This window comes from Cygnus atratus, chromosome 1 (genome assembly GCF_013377495.2).
Source record: "Cygnus atratus isolate AKBS03 ecotype Queensland, Australia chromosome 1, CAtr_DNAZoo_HiC_assembly, whole genome shotgun sequence".
Taxonomy (NCBI): Eukaryota; Metazoa; Chordata; class Aves; order Anseriformes; family Anatidae; genus Cygnus; species Cygnus atratus.
The window spans coordinates 89,361,074-89,377,125 of NC_066362.1; the positions used below are offsets into that span (position 1 = coordinate 89,361,074).

At 42.4% G+C, this 16,052-nt stretch overlaps 1 long non-coding RNA gene across 1 annotated transcript; it reads right to left on the minus strand.

Annotated features, from left to right (window-relative positions):
- Positions 1 to 1,917: 1,917 nt before the first annotated feature.
- On the minus strand, positions 1,918 to 4,839 carry LOC118244939 (uncharacterized). Its single transcript, XR_004777699.1, has 3 exons — positions 4,768 to 4,839; positions 4,372 to 4,433; positions 1,918 to 1,997 (listed from the first exon to the last, which is right to left on the minus strand). It is a non-coding gene; the product is annotated as an uncharacterized LOC118244939 (long non-coding RNA).
- Between the last annotated feature and the right edge of the window lie 11,213 nt (positions 4,840 to 16,052).

Consider the following 16,052-nt stretch of genomic DNA (forward strand, 5'->3'; position numbering starts at 1 on the left):
GTGATCTACCGGCTTCTTCTTCTCTGCCTGTCTGGCAACAGACTTTAAGTAGTCTCACATGTAAGCACGCGATGGGAAGCAACATGTGCTTTGATTTTAGACACCACTTTCCTCGATGAAACAAAGGTTGAGTAGAAACAGCTTTCAGTGCCCACGCAAGGTTCTCATCTTCCAGGGTAGTGTATCTTCTTTCTTGGAGGGGCTTCAGAGCTCTAAGCCTATGAAAGAGAAACAAAAGACAAGACAGAGACAAGACAAAACTGTGAAAGTACTCTGGCTGATCTCAAATTAAGGGAGAGGGTGCCAAGAAGCAAACTCAGAATGGAAGTGAACAAAAGCAGAGCAAAAACTCACCCCTGAAATCCTGAGGACATCACATTTCTTTGCAAAAATCTCCCAGTGGTGCAGCGCTTGCTGAAGTGCAGATTTCCACTGAGCTGTACAAGCTGATAAATTCACAGGGAAAGATTTTAACCATTTCAGGTGGCTTCATTTTTTCCTCTTCTGAAGAGTTTTGTAGCATTGGTCTGTTGGCAAGAGGACACCTGGTATCAGAATTAGCACTGCAGCATCTTTCACTAGCAGAGAAGACCCTGGGAACTTTTTTCCTAGTAAGAAAGAGAAGAAACATAGGTCAACCCTGAAGTAGCCTTTGGAACACATTTCTCAACATGCTGTACAAAAATGCACCCATTTCTTATAAAGGAAATGTGTTAACTGCTTGGAAATCAGACAATTTCTGGCTCAGTTCCAATAATGAAACAGAACTGCCTTCTTGAGAGCCATACACTCCCATGTTTGGCTCTAACACTAAATATGGTGAGTGTACTCTTGACAAAGCCACGCAGAGCTATACTTACGATCACAGATCTCACTTGGATAGGGCCCTCTGGCCATCCTATGGGTCCAGCCTGCACTTCATCTGGAGTGAACTTTACAAGTACACGCTGGGTGCTTTTCAGCCCTCTCCCTTTCCTGTCTATAAAATTAAAGAAATGACTTTTGCGGAGTAAAAGCGAAGAGAAAGATGGCTGGGAAGGACAACATGAGCCGAGACAAGATCACAATACTGAAAGCTGTTGTAAGCCGTTATCTGTGAGAAGAGGCCGACGCCCAGCTCCACACACCTTCCTTTCAGGTAGTTGCAGAGAGCGATGAGGTCTCCCCTGAGCCTCCTCTTTTCCAGACTAAACAACCCCAGTTCCCTCAGCCACTCCTCACAGGACTTGTGTGCCAGGCCCTTCACCAGCTTCATAGACCTTCTCTGGAAGGGCCTTGATCTCCAGCGCCTCGATGTCTATTCCAGCGTTTTATAATGACTACAAATAGAAGCTTTTCCTATCATTTAGCCTAAATATCCTTCCATGAACCTAGAACCATTACTTTCTATTCTATTTCAAGTGGAAATGGAGAACATTTTCTCCTATCCTCTTTACAGGTGTGCATTTGTATATTTGAAGACATCACACCTCACACTAGACTGAATGACCTCAAATCTTTCAACAGACCCACCAACAGTCTTGCTTTCATTCCCTCTACTCTCTCAAATTGGTCGATATCTTTCTTGAGGCACAATGCCTGAAAAAGCAGTCACTAACTTGTAAGATCCTATTTTTTCTGAATCAGCAACACAGTTCTCAAATTATTCCTTATTTGAGAAAATAATAATAATAACAACAACAACAAAGTTTTGCCCTGTGCTAGATAAAAGATTGTGAATTCATTGATTTGGAAACAGCATTCTTGCTCCAGAAAATAGACGGGTTAGCAAGATTTGACCGACCATAGCATTATAAAATCAGTTATAAGGTCATAATATTAAGGGAAGTATGGGCTCTTTACACATATAAAAAATAATTTTCAAATTATACACATTGATTTTGGCAGGAGTTGTGACAATCCTGAGCCTTGACATGCCTGCTAATACCTACTGCAGAGACTGGAAAAAGGAGCCAGCACCATACCTTCTTTCTTCCCCTGAAGAGGTGACGTTTTACCTTGAAAATCAGATAAACACATACTGATTAGGCCAAATATTTAACTGAGCTCTTTCAGTGGTGAGTCTGCACGCAAATATAGTAGTGATAGGAAAACGAGTAACAGTTTTAAACTAAAAAAGGGTAGATTTAGATTAGACATTAGGAAGAAATTCTTTACTCCAAGAGTGGTGAGGCACTGGAACAGGTTGTGTAATCCACATCCTCTCCATCTCCCTGGAGCGTGCACTAACCACCTCTGGCTTGAACACCTAGGTGCTGACCTCACTCAGCGGCTGACACCCTGTCCCCAGGAAGGCACCTGATGCCTGGGGCAGCCAGGACGTGTCCTACCACCCAGGGAGCCCCCTGCCCACTGCCCCTGAGGCAGGCAGGGAAAATCACCTGCCTTTCCACACCTCTGCTGCTAGGTATGTAGTGATTTTCCTGGGGTAGAGGGCAGGTGGAAGAGGATATAAATAATAAAGACACATCAATCTCCTGTTTTTACTTTATCTCATTACCACAAAGGGTAAGGTGGAAAGTCCCAGACTTTTAAAGCACACTATTGTCTTTCATTTTCTATATGGATGGAAATTTTGGATGAATGAGTCAAAGCACTCTACTTCCTCTAGGAACTGTTCTTACAGTGCAGTACTAAAAATCCTGATAATCTGGCAAGGCTTGCAATCTCTCCTGAAGATTGGAGCTGGTCAGGATCGCTTTCTGTATATAAAGTATCTGGTGAGTAGGCAGCACTCAGTGGCATAGTGCCACTGCCTGGGTAAAGTTCACCATCCTAACCTAATAGTTATTTCCAGACAGTTAAGTGAAGGTAAAGACTCACCAAATAAATAAATAAATAAATAAAATTGGAAGCTTAGTTGTTTAGCAAGTGCCAAAGGTGAGATGTTGAAGTGCTTTCCAGTCTAGACGAGGCTGGAATCAGCAAGAAAAACCTGTGCTACCCGGCCACGTTCTGGAAAAGAGAGGTCAGACCCGAGGATGCAGGAGCGTTGTGTCCACTTGGCTAAGAGAGGGCAGAGTGCGTGTCGCGCCTCGCTTGTCTTTCCCCCAGAGCATGCTGCATCCTGCCTCTCTTCTGATCTTTTCAATTTTTTTTTAATGTTAGCTGTTGGGCAGAAGACAAGTTTTGCTAACCACTAGATGGCAGAAAGCAGCAGGGATTGAGCACGGGCACAGCTGTGTCCAGCAGGACCCCCAGCTACCCGAGGCCACTGTGCCCCCGCTGCCAGCCAAAGCTGCACAGCAGTTCTCCTCTGTGCTCCTAAATTCAACAGGTGCTGCGCTACACCCAGCAAACCTCAAGGAGGAAATAATTTTTTTTTTTTGGGGGGGGGGGACAGATATTTTGCGGGTTCTTTGGTTTTGCTTTGTATTCTCACAGTGTTCAAAGATGTGCCACCTATTTTGAGATGGCACTGAAGTGTGGCATGGTGGCTGCGTGCGAGCAGTCTGATCTTTTTAGGGGAGAGCAGGTGCCTTTCTGCGGTTCTTTGGAAGACAGGACAGTGTGCCACCAGACAAAAGTGGCTTTCATTGACTAAGAACAAGACAAAACTTATGTTCCTTAAATTATATCCTCAATTGCTCACCCTTTTGTGCCTCATTCTCCTAAAATGCTATATGTCCAAAGAGAAAATCCCACAAAAATGTTAAAATTTCAGAGTTAGGCACGTTTACTCCACACAATTTTTAATAGTATTTGAATTTTGGCTGAGGAGAACACTAATTTTCTCAACCAAAGAACACCAAGTGCAGTGAGTGATGACAAATCCATTTTACAATATGGATTCACTTTCAAGTCTTTTCTCAAAGTTTATGCTTTTTAAAAACCCTGGTGTTAGTGAAAGACCTTGACATCTAAAAATTTATATTGCAAACAGAAAAAGAGCAAGACTCTTCTTATCAATACCCCCACCATCTCCTACCTCTCTTGACCCAGATGAGCCCCCTACAAAGATGAAAGTTGTCCCATCTCTGCCCTGAGCCCTGCCTGCGCCTGGCTACATGAAGCCAAGGCAAGGAGTTGCACATCTTTCATTTCGGTGACTCTCTGAATGCCAGATCTCCCAGTCCCTACCCTGTTAACAGGCTGCCTTAACTGCAGGGCTTGCTTCTACTTGGCTGTCCCAAATTAACTGCTAAAATAATGGACTTTCTGTGGATTTTCTTACAAGAATGTGTCAAGAATACTGACTGCACTTCTGTCCAGGGCATTCTCTGCTCCCTTCTAGCTTCATATCTGACAAACACAAGGTTTCAAAACATGTTCATTTTTCTTCCGTTTCTTTTTCCTTAAGAAAGTAACTAACTAAAACAAAATAAAACCTTATCTGCCACACAGGACATAATCAAACAACTCCAAACAGACCTTGTCATCTTCCCACTGGACCCAGACTCTGGTGTGTGATTCATCCCACCTGTTGCAGACACCTGAAGTAGAAAATTGCATCTGTGTTAACTATCAACAGGCCCCCTTAAGACTCATGGAAGGAAAATGAATCATATAACAATTCATGCATGTTACCGTTAGGTGGGCATTGAATCATACCATAAAAAGTCTGATTCACCCCCCAGCTGTGAAGAAAGCCTTCTCACCCACAGTGGGACCCAGCGACTTGGCTATGAGCTTCATCAAGGAGAACACAACCTCCTTCATCCTGCTGTTCTATGCTTATTTTCCATCATCCACAAGCCTCCTTTCTAACTGTAGTAAAGTGCTCCACCTGGATAAACTCAGGCAGGTTTAAAAAGGATATCTGCTCACCTGATCTATATGTTGGGTCTGAGCTTGATGCATTGAGTCTAGATCCAGAACTGAAGATCCTCAATTAACGTTAATTTGTGGACATCCTGTTACAACAATAGATAAAAAACTGAGCAGGAAACAAAGGTACCATGAGCTGCTGCATAAAGTACTTGTCTCAGCCTGTCAGAAACAAAGGAGTGAAAGAAACCGCTCTATAGCATTGTTCCAAAGAGTTCAGAGGCAGCAGTGAGCGTGACAGACAACACGAGGAAGGTGCCAATGTGAGAGCTGGAGCACATCCCTTGGTAACATAGAACAGTCACCTTCTTCACCCTGAACATGAATGTGGCAGCAAAGAGAAGTCAAAGATGTGTATGAGACAAAAGCTTCAGTCCAGCCCTTAGGCTTCTGTTTCTCTAATCCTGGTAGCATCTACCTCAAGATCACAGGCTTTTAGGAAAACAGGGAAAAGTAGGAAGTGTCTGATATAATAGTTTTCATACCAAGTAATAAAGACTACAAAGGTTAATGGTGGTGAGAGACTGGATCCCAGCTTTCTGTCACACAGAAAAATAGTTTGGTTACACCTGTTCCCCAGGATATTCTGGGATAAACAATTCCTGAGAAAAACTCATAGAAGAAGAACTCATGAAGATGAATAGGAAGGAAGAAAATTAATAATAAAAGAAAATAATATTTTTTTATAGTTTTGTTTTAGCTTAAACACAGAACATTCCGGGGTAGCCAGAGCTAGTGGAGCAGACATACCATATTAGCTGTTACAAACGCAGTTAACCCCTTCCCATCATGGAAAAGGACAATTCCTATATAATATGTGGAGGCAGGGAAAATTCCCTGGCATGATTTACTGCTAGAGCAGCTCTATTAAAATCACTGAAAGATAACCATTAAAAACACACAGCAAGTATCAATGTAGAGAGTAAAAGAAAACCATGGACTAAAATCCTGACCTATGACTTCTCCCCATCTTCCTTACCCATAAACAGAGCTCCTGGAAAAGCCATCAGAGCGATGTCCATGAAGTCAGGGGATCAATAGGCCAGTCACTTAACCCTCTTTTACAAATTACAGAAGTGGAGGTGAAAGATGCAAAAAAGGAGGCAAAAAGTAAAAGATTTACTCAAGGTCCACCAAGTAGATCAGCACGAGCACATGTAAGAGGAGCAGAGCCTATGGTTTGTAGTGGGCCCTTGGGATTAGCAGGAGGACTGCAAAGTGAGAGATGCCTCCCTGCAATTACTAGTCTGATCCTGTAAAATGCCTTACCCAAAGGACTGTCCCAGCAAGGCACGCAAAGTACATCTTTCTATAATCAGAAAACTCACTTATTGCATTTAACTATCACTTATCTCCCAAAGAATAGAAAAATAAACATACCCTATGAAAGGGCCCCAGCCAACTGTAATTTGCCCGTATACAAAGGAGTAAGATTATAAATTTAAGCCTGAAAATTTTAATATGTCTAAAATTAATCTCCCTAGCGTTCTCATAGTTCTTTTTCTGTAAATAAACATCCTTTAGATAGCTGGCTATTATTCCAGAATGAGAGCTGTATTACCAGTTTATATATCTTTCATTAATAGTTGCACAGGATTAGAGTATCTTTAAATTTCTGATCTTTCTTTCTCTGTTTTGTCATTCTGAAATGCTAGACATACTCTTTAGCAGGTTAGCCTGTAACTTCAATGCAGTTAAACTCTGTTGAAAAATTGTATGTTATGGCAGGCAATGTTTTGACAAAGCTCCTATTTTTGACGTAGGACACAAATTCTTACTGGTAATCCCACCACTACTTGCACACTGCTACTACAACAACACTCCCATTACAGGAACCATTTGATGCCTTAGAGCAAACTGCACATGCAGAGAGGACACCTTAACCCTTTTTCTTTCCTACAGAGCTTCAGCCACTGGTGAGGGCAACCGAGACGTCTGCATTCCTGAAGGAAAATGACAGTGGCCAGTGAGAAAACTTCATTTAGAGGCGAGTTTTGCAATGAGCCATGATAAGCATACTCAGCTCCCATCTACACATACAAGATTAGGACTCCAGAGGCTGAGGCCGGCTGCCCACCAGGCCAAGGCAGCAGGGCTCTGTGTGGCCTCCTCCAGCCAATGTGGCCAACAGTGGGCAGGACTCACAGGAAGACTCAAGACCTCTCATTAGGTTATCTGATCCAGCACACACCTCTGGTGCAACTTTAGATTTCCTCCAGGCTTACTCAGGAGCCACAAAACCTATGGCAACAGCTACAGCTGCCTAAATTAACAACGTAGAGTGGGCAGGGAGTCAGACCCATATCATGAGTCACAGGAGCACTACGCTCTCTGTAGGTCTTCCAAGACAAACAGATCTGAATAATGAAGTCCTGGTTTTCCTTCTAGGAGTGGTCACTGCACTGTGGCCCTTCTCAGAGAGGAAAAGTTAGGATAAGGAGAAATAAACATCATTATTTTTTTTTCTGGGACTGTCCAGAACTCGTAAAGGTCTTTGGGATAACAAGCAGACACTATGCAGACGTTCAGGTTCAAAAATAGAGGCTTTAATGTACCTCCTCTCAAAAACAAAATATTTTTCTCTTGTCAGCCCATCTTTGTTTTCCCTAAATTTCCCACAGATGTGTATTTACTCCCATGTGGCTGATAAAGAGCTATATTCAGGGCATCGCGCACACAGAGCAATGCCCTACAATTCTTACAGACGCAATGTGTCACCTCAAAGTAATTGCTTTACTACTTTGAAATGACAGGCTTGGACTCTGTCAACAGCCATAGGCAGAGGAGAGGGGTGCAGAAGGGCAGCTGGCACTGTCACCTGCATGGGACAACTCCTGAGTGCCACCGATATCTCCACGGCTGGGCCACAGCGAGGTGTCACCCTGTGCCTGTGATTGAATACTGGGGCTCAGTCTGATAACAGTCTGACAAAGCCAACCCAGCCTCTCGGGGCGGGGGAAGAGTTTGGAAAACCTCTAGGAGCATAAAAACTGCAGTTTTGTCTAAACAAACACAAAAAGCACCACATTGTCCCAAAGGCTGTGTGCTCTGCAGCAGCCCAGAGGAGAGAGGGTGCTCAGGAGCAGCAGCAGGGGATAGGAAGACACAGGCCTTTGAAGCACTCAAAGCACTGAAGATCACTGAAAATGACATCTCGAACAACCAAAAAGTATGAGTGATATCTATTTTTGTCACTGAACAAGGGAGAGTCCCATGGGTTAAAATGTAGACTAAGACTGCTCTCTCACACACCCAAGGAGGCCAGAGACGGATGATGTGGTACCGTCTGGTTCTAACATTTCTTAACTTCCATTCACATAATTGCATGACGCTGTTTTTCCTATTATTCATCCTGTTATCTGGCCAGCCTCCTTCTTTTGGGATCTCCTTTCCGCTTTTTAATTTCAAGGGCAAATAGTGCTCTCAATGGCGATCTCTCAGCTCTTTCCTTCCTCCATGCAATTATCTTCAAACCCTCAGTGCGCAGTGGGAATTCGCACACCCTTTTCCTATGCACTGCTCACTGCCCTTCCACCAGGGTGGTCCTTAGTGCCCATTCCTGTTAGTTTCCAAGGAGGTAACCACAGTTCTCTCTAATCTGTTCAGGAGAGACACCGTCTTCACAGGACAAACACCCTCTGTCATGCTGCCCACTGAGAAAAACTTCCCATCAGCACTCTGAGGGCAGCGCACCTTCCCTTCAGCTCCCCAAAATGTATTTTCAGTCTCAGTATTTTGTGGTGCCACCAGACAAATTCTGGTCTAAGCAAATCCCAGGAAACTCAACAAATTGCAGCCAAATGCAAATGCAGTTACTCAGTACCCAACACCTGGGTTTGGACTTTTTCAGCACAGCTTTCAGGAAGTCCCCCTTCCATTTAATATGTCAAAGTAAATCAAAACGAACAGTTTTTCCTGGACTAATAATTCATCAAAGAAAAGTTCATAGAGGCTTGCAGGACAGTTCAGAAAATGCTCATGCGTTGGTTTAATTTGGCTTTAATGAAGCTTTTCTATCTCAATGAGGAGAATTGCAGCTCAGTTCTCACACACAGTTGGTCATTGTTACCACGGACGTGACCTTTATGGGACAGATTGCCTCTTATCCTGTCAACATGGTGTTCTGTGCAGGGCAGCCCAAGTATGCATTCCCTTCCCAAAAAAAGGCATTCTTTGTTGTCCTTTAAGGCCGAGCATATTAACAGTTTTATCTGAGCATCCCATGAATAGTATTTTAACATCATAACACTTTAACACCAAGTATTTTTGCATAACTAAAAATTGGACTGAAGACATAACCAAGAATTGACACTCATCCTGTTTGAGCTTCCTACATTTGAACTTCAGCCTCTGGATGGAAGACTTTCTACTACAGTGTTTGCTGCAAGCAGATCCAGGATGTTTATTATCTATGTGTTCCTCCAAGGGGTTATAGCAAAAGTCATCCAAAACCATTTATCTCAGACAAATTCAAGAATCCAGTCTCATAGGATCAGTTCAGTACCTCTGAAGCCCAACCTAAAACATACTGCACGCCTATTCAGCAATACTACAATATAATATCAATCAATGCCTGCCACCCCTCTTTGTATGAGCTGAACAATAGAACCAGGTAACTGAAGACCACAACATGGAAAATATGTGACTGTTTTATGCCAGTAATTACTGTGTGCTTTACAGAGAAAAATTTTAATCTTGCCCCACCTTAAAAAAAAAAAAAAAAGAAAAAAAAGAAACAAAACTAAAGCAACAGAAATCTCATTGAAATGAAAGAAAAAAAATCAGTTTAATACCTTACAACCACAAGCTCTACGCAATATGAACCATCAGAAAGGCTAAAGAATGAATCCTCACATCCTCACTGCAGGCCTTTATCCCCTGAACTAAGATGATGCGTGTGATGTTCTCACTTGTACAGGAGCTCGAGATGCCTCTGCAGCTTGGATTACAGAGTAAGACAGCATCTTTCAGCAAAAGAAGAAACAGTCTGTGCTTCTTTCTTTGCGTTGTGGCTGATTAGAAAGGGAATATAGCAAATATGGAGCTAAACTGAGGACCCTGGAACTCTCTTCCCAGGCCAAAGATACTGGGGTTTGCTTTGCCACAGGTAGATCTCCCTCCAACAAATATTCTGCTTTACCTGCTCTCAGGCAGACCCTATGGAGGGTACCAGGTACTCCAAACATGGGCCAGTCCCACTGTTCAGTGGTCTCTACTCCTGGAAGCTGCTGGTTTGCCAGCTCAGTAAAAAGAAGTAAGGCTACTTCTTGTCTAAATAAATATCTGATGACAACGCACAGTAACAGTAAAAGAGCTACCACCTATAGCTACAGGGTTGTACCTGTCTCTAACTTTGGCAAAAGACTAGGATTCATGTATCTGTCATCTCCTTAGGATCTAGTTAAATGCAGGCTCTCTCTGGGGTTTCCTGTAATCCATCCGTTTGACAGACTTTCCTGGAATGTCAGTTTGATAGGCTGTTATTTTTACTGGAGGAGAACTGAATGCCACTGCCCAAATTAGATGCTGAGCTCCTTTGAGAATATGGATGTTGAATAACTTCCTGGACAAAATAATAATAATTATTTAAAAACGTGGTTTGGTTCGCAGGAGCATAAAACCCGGGAACTATTTCATCAACTATTGTGAAATAAGGACTTCCTACAGACTGGCAAGGAAGGACTCGAAGCTCACAATGTGACCTTGAAGAAGCCAGTAATAGTGTTTCATTTAAATAGTTAATAACAACACCCCATATTAGTTTTATGTTAACAGTTAATATTATTGTCAATTTTACTATTATTAGCTATTATTTTTACCCCATATTCTATACCAACACGTAAAGAACAGCATGCTTCATTCCATGCTAGCTCTCATCAAAAACATGCCAGGATGGCATCCACTGAGGTGGATGACCACCTAGCCTCCTTTGCCAGCAGAAGGTTGCCACCACATACCCAACCCTCCCTTTTTCGTCTCTCTCACTCCTCATGAGCCATAATGATGTCAAAAGACTTCTGGAAAGTCTAGTATATCAGCCTGCCTCTGTGCAGGAGCTTTGTGTGAGGACAGGTAAGGGAGTAATGATCATCAGGGCTCCCCAGCAACCCAGGGTGCATTTACAGTGGCAGAAGTTGCAGTGCACGCACTGCATCCCCGCTGCTCCAGGGCTTTGGCATAGCTGCACTTATGCAATCAAAATAAGAACGTCATACTATACTTGATCTCTGAAATCATTTCAGTCTTTCCAATAATCATTTGTTTTTCTATAATTACTTATTTTCCGGAATTAACCTCAGTGAGTACTGGCACAAAACGTTTCCTTATCTTCACAGCCTTTGAGTTACTCTCAGTTCAAAAATAAAATGACAAAACGTACATGCATATCAGACACACACAAAAACACTGGAAAAAAATAACATGGAAAGTTACAGCTTATCAAATTAATCATAGCTTCTCAGATCTGAAGGTGGAATACTTTAAGATATTGACAGTGGAAAGAATAAATGGTGGCATGTTTTTTTTCTGTCATGGGAGTGAGTCACTCAGATAAAACTCGCCTGTGAATTATCAGGATGTACAGACTGCAGTAGTTTCCTTTATAATTATCTTTTCATCAAGTTTACAGTAGCAGGTTCTAGAAAAATGGGACTCAGACTTTTGAGCCTTTTAATTGTAAAACTATTTTTGACCCAATCCCCTGCCTCCCTCCCAGTCCTCATCTGGGTGAGCTGATAACTTAACAAAATTGATGACGTTTATTGGACTAATCCCACACCCTCACAGCGTTTGTCCACTGACGAAAATAGACAGCATGAGGCCTTCCTCTGACCCACATCTCTACACCTTTCAAAGCACTTCAAAACATACCTTTCCATTCACAATCACAGCTGTATGAAATCTGCCCATAAAGATCCCTGAGCCTCCCAGCAGTACTGGCAAAATACTGCCAAAATGCATTTCACTGGGAGCCAGAAAGTGCTGGTGTTTCAACTGCACTATGTCTAATCTTTGAGTATGGCAGGGTACACGGGCGATGGCAAATTCACAGCCAAAAGGGCAAAAAAAATATGAGATGGAAAAGAAAAAGACACACATACAAAATGAAAAAGAATTAGCCTGTGGGTAGTGAGAAAAGTTATGACACAAGAACAGAGGAGGTACAAGATATGCAGGGGAAGACAGTGAAAACCTTTGACAATCTTTGAACCTGCACCATTAAAGTCACCACATATTCCCATCTACACCAACCGCTGTGGCTCTCCTTCCTTTTCTCTCCTAAATTTTTCTTGTGAGCTAAAACTCACAGCTGCACATTTTGTTCCTCCCTGGCAATTTTCAGACACTCAGGCAGTGGAGGTTACAATATTAAAAAAACAATTCAGTGACCAACTTGCCCCCACATATATCACCTCTCACCCTCCCTTCCGCAATGCCCTGCTTGTAGGAATTAAGTGGTAGCCACCAGAACCACTTAGGGAAAACAACGGATGGGAGTCAACCAGACAGTTTAGAAACAGTTTTGGTACAAGAATAAAACAGCTCATCCCTAATCCTTCCTTTCTAAGCCTGGTCATTATATCAACAGCATTGCTCAAAGGGAGCAAGGCAAGCTGTGGTCTGATTGGTCTCACCTCTTCCTGCTTGGGAAGGAAAAAAGACATGCTGTGAAGAAAGTAATCTGAACTTTCTCAGGATGTGGAGCTAAAAGCTCAAAGGTTGCTGGCAGCTTGCTGTCTGGATATTATGGAACGTAAAGAAAACATGTACTCAAAATTAGGATTCAGTGAGAAGTTTGAATTCCTACTCCCATAGGACAAACCAGATTTTTTTTTCCAGTTAGGGCTGGGAGACATCATTCTTAGCGCTTTTCCTCTTTTGCACTACACTGCTTCAGTCATATATAACACAAGATGAAAAAGAAGAGACAGCTCTCCACACTAATACCTAAAGATTTTTCCCAACCTAAACCCACCAGGTTTACACACCTGGGTCATGCCACCTCCTCTTCCTTTATAGGGAGACTAACAGTACTTTTGGTATTACATCTTTTACATTCAAATCCTCTCCTACCAGGGGAATTAGAGGACTGAGGATTTCCCTAATGGTGGTGCGGAAAAATGAAAATCTCTGGTAATTAGAAAAATCACATGTTCCTCCCAGAAGACAAGGTAGCCTGGACAATCTGGACATGCTGCACACAGAGACCTGCTGTACAGCACAGCAGTAGTTGCATCCCAGTAGCAGCTTATTGGGGGATCCCTTAATATGGTCCCTTGATAGATAGATGTCTTCCACTAGGTGTAAATATTTGGCTTCTTAGAGGAGAAGTGAAATTTCTCCTGATGTGACTTTTGGTGGTTCGGGTTTTCCATTTTTACAGTTTGAGCAGCCTGTGTCTTTAGAAAGGGGGTGGTTGGTTCAAGTTCGCAGTTGGGAAAGAGGAGAGAAATTTTCTTTTTCTTTAAAGTAACTAAATCTGTTCCAGAAATGAAAGCTCCAGCCTGGAAGCTATTATGTAGAAAGAGTCCCAGCCAAGAGCCTGAGACCTGCTACCCCAGAAGAAAGCACCAAGAGGAACTGAGAGCAGACGAGAAGCAGAAGGACAAACTCTCATGTGCTAGAGGGTACTGTGCCATCTTTGCTGAAATGTAGAAAAACACCAAGTTGTCTGAAATCAATCCTGGAAGCAAGGACCTACCTCCAAGGACTCTGCAAGGTGGCAGCAGATAACTCTGTCCTGTCATGTCAGTTTTCTCTGAAAGTCTATCAACAAAACATCAGCATTAAGTAGCATCATTAAATCATTTTGGTTGGAAAACACCTTCAAGATCACCATGTCCAACTATCAGCCTGATCTACTGAGTCCCATCACTAAACCACATCCCTTGCCACATCCACACGTCTCTTAAACACCTCCAGGGATGGGGACTCCACTGCTTCCCTGGGCAGCCTGTTCCAGTCCTTCACAAACCCCTCCATGAAGAAATTCCCCCTAATGTCCAATCTAGAGCCACACCTGACAACTTGAGACTGTTTCAGCTCTCCTGCAAATAGGTGAGTTCATACATGCAACAAAATCTGAAGAGGCCCTGTGCCTCTGTGGAGAGCGGCTCTCCTACAGCACCTGGAAGCACAGCAGGCCTCAGACCTGCACTCTCCTCAAATCCCCTCAAATCACACAAAGAAGCAGCCCTGTAGGCTTCTCTTCACAAAGCTAAACTCTTCCCTGTAATCCTCATAAATCCTGTAATCATGCCTGCTACTCCCCGTGGTTTCTCTTTGCCCAGTGCTTTCAGCACCCCAGTCATGCAAGTCAGGCTCAATACCTCTTCTCTGCTGAGGCGATTGGCTCCACCATTGCCTGTCTCTCAGTGCCTTGAAGAGGTTCTCAGCTCATCCTTTGAGACCGTACAACTTCCTATAAGCAAAGACAAACTGTGGCAACTCCATTTCCAAATAATTACGGGTCTCGAAATGCCACTGAAAAGAAAGATTCATTAAAAAATCCACCGCCTACCTGAAGTCTCAGCACAGTTTATTTGGTTTGTTGTATGTCCTAATCACTGTCATCATTTACCTCCAGCCAGAGCAGCAAATTAGAACTTGCAGATGGAGAATTTTACATTATTTAGTGTTGTTTGCAAGCTGTCTATTCCTTAACATGAAACATTTTCATAATAATTTATGTAAGTAGAATAAAACATTATGGAACACCTACCAAACCTTGAAATACCTCCCACAAAATACTCATTAATATCACTGGAGGCTCCCTCCATCATTTCAGTGGGAAAGGAAAAAAGACGATTGTTTATATTTACACTATTTTTGGAAGCAAAAACTTTTGGCAGCAAAGATGGTGAAACACTATTTTTTTGACTTATTATTTATACTACAACAAGATGAATATAAATTCTTTGTTTTGAAAATAAATACTTCAATACATACCACATATGTGCATGCCAGCAGGCCAAAATGATTTGTAACCACCTAAATCATACATCAACTTTAGACAGACAAAGATAGAGCTGTGTTTTGGGACACGGCTGTATCAACAACCCCACTTCTCCTGAAGGCCTGTTCGGGGGCATTTCCTCCGTGGGAAACAACCCCACACTAAATGTTTTCTCAGAAGGGCATAAATTCAGCTAAATTCTAAATACAGTCCAAAACTCTCTCCCAAAGGTTTCACCGGGAATGACTAACAACTGCATATTGGTACCACCAGGAGCACATACGAATAATAACTACACGAAAGCTGTATCTGCCAAAATCCATTCTGTACTGGAGTAGATTTTACATACCATTAAAACAGCCTTACCATACATAAGACAAACAAATGAAGCAAGGGCATTAAACTAAGTGTACTTTCACTGTCCCAAGAGTGGTGTAAATCCATTCAGCAGAGGATTTATAGTTTGTTGAATAATTTGTCATAACATCCGCATAATACAAGTTAGGACAATAGCAAATAATTTCATGCTTACTGTTTACCACTTATCTTTAAAAAAAAAAAAAAAAAGAGAGAGACAAAAGAAAAAAAATTTTAAAAAATGGTGCACTTTCTAGGAATATCTCCTTTCTTATACTAAAATACCAAGTTTTCAGCTAATATAGAAAAGACCGAGGAAGAGAGACCTTACAGCAGAAACTTCACTTTTTGAACACAACAGGAAAATATCCCAAGGAGAGTGCTTCCAGGACACCAGAAGTCTGCTCTAATCAGTGAGGTCAGCTGCCTGTGCCATTTGAGATTTCCATGTCTGATCTGCAGTGACCCTGCATTCAGCATGACAATTTTTCTGGATGCTGGGGTGTCCATGTTGCTTTCTATGGTTAGTTGTACCCCTCAACTCTTTACATTGAATAGATTAACATGGAACACTGTATCAGAAGGGAGAAAGAAAATATCTATTTTGGCTAGCCAAGGCACAGTTCCCATTCCTGTGGGAGCAGCGGGATTTTTCCATAGATGGGAAGGCTTTCTGCGCAGTGTTGTTTACATGCCAAAAATAAATGCTTAACAATGCTTTTATATCGACTTTTAGGCACCATGCTTAGCAAAGAGTTTTATCTTGCCCAAATTCAACATTAGATTCAAATTTTTTACCCAAATTTGGCCTGCACAGCACTAGCAGAAATGCGTCTGAAAACTCTGAGAGCCTAGACCTCACGTGAAGCAGAACAGCTAGGGCCAGTGGTGCACTCAAGAAAATAAACTCTTCACAGTTCGAAAAATGCTTCATAGTAAACAACACTGGGAGGCTACGGCAAAAAGCTTGCCC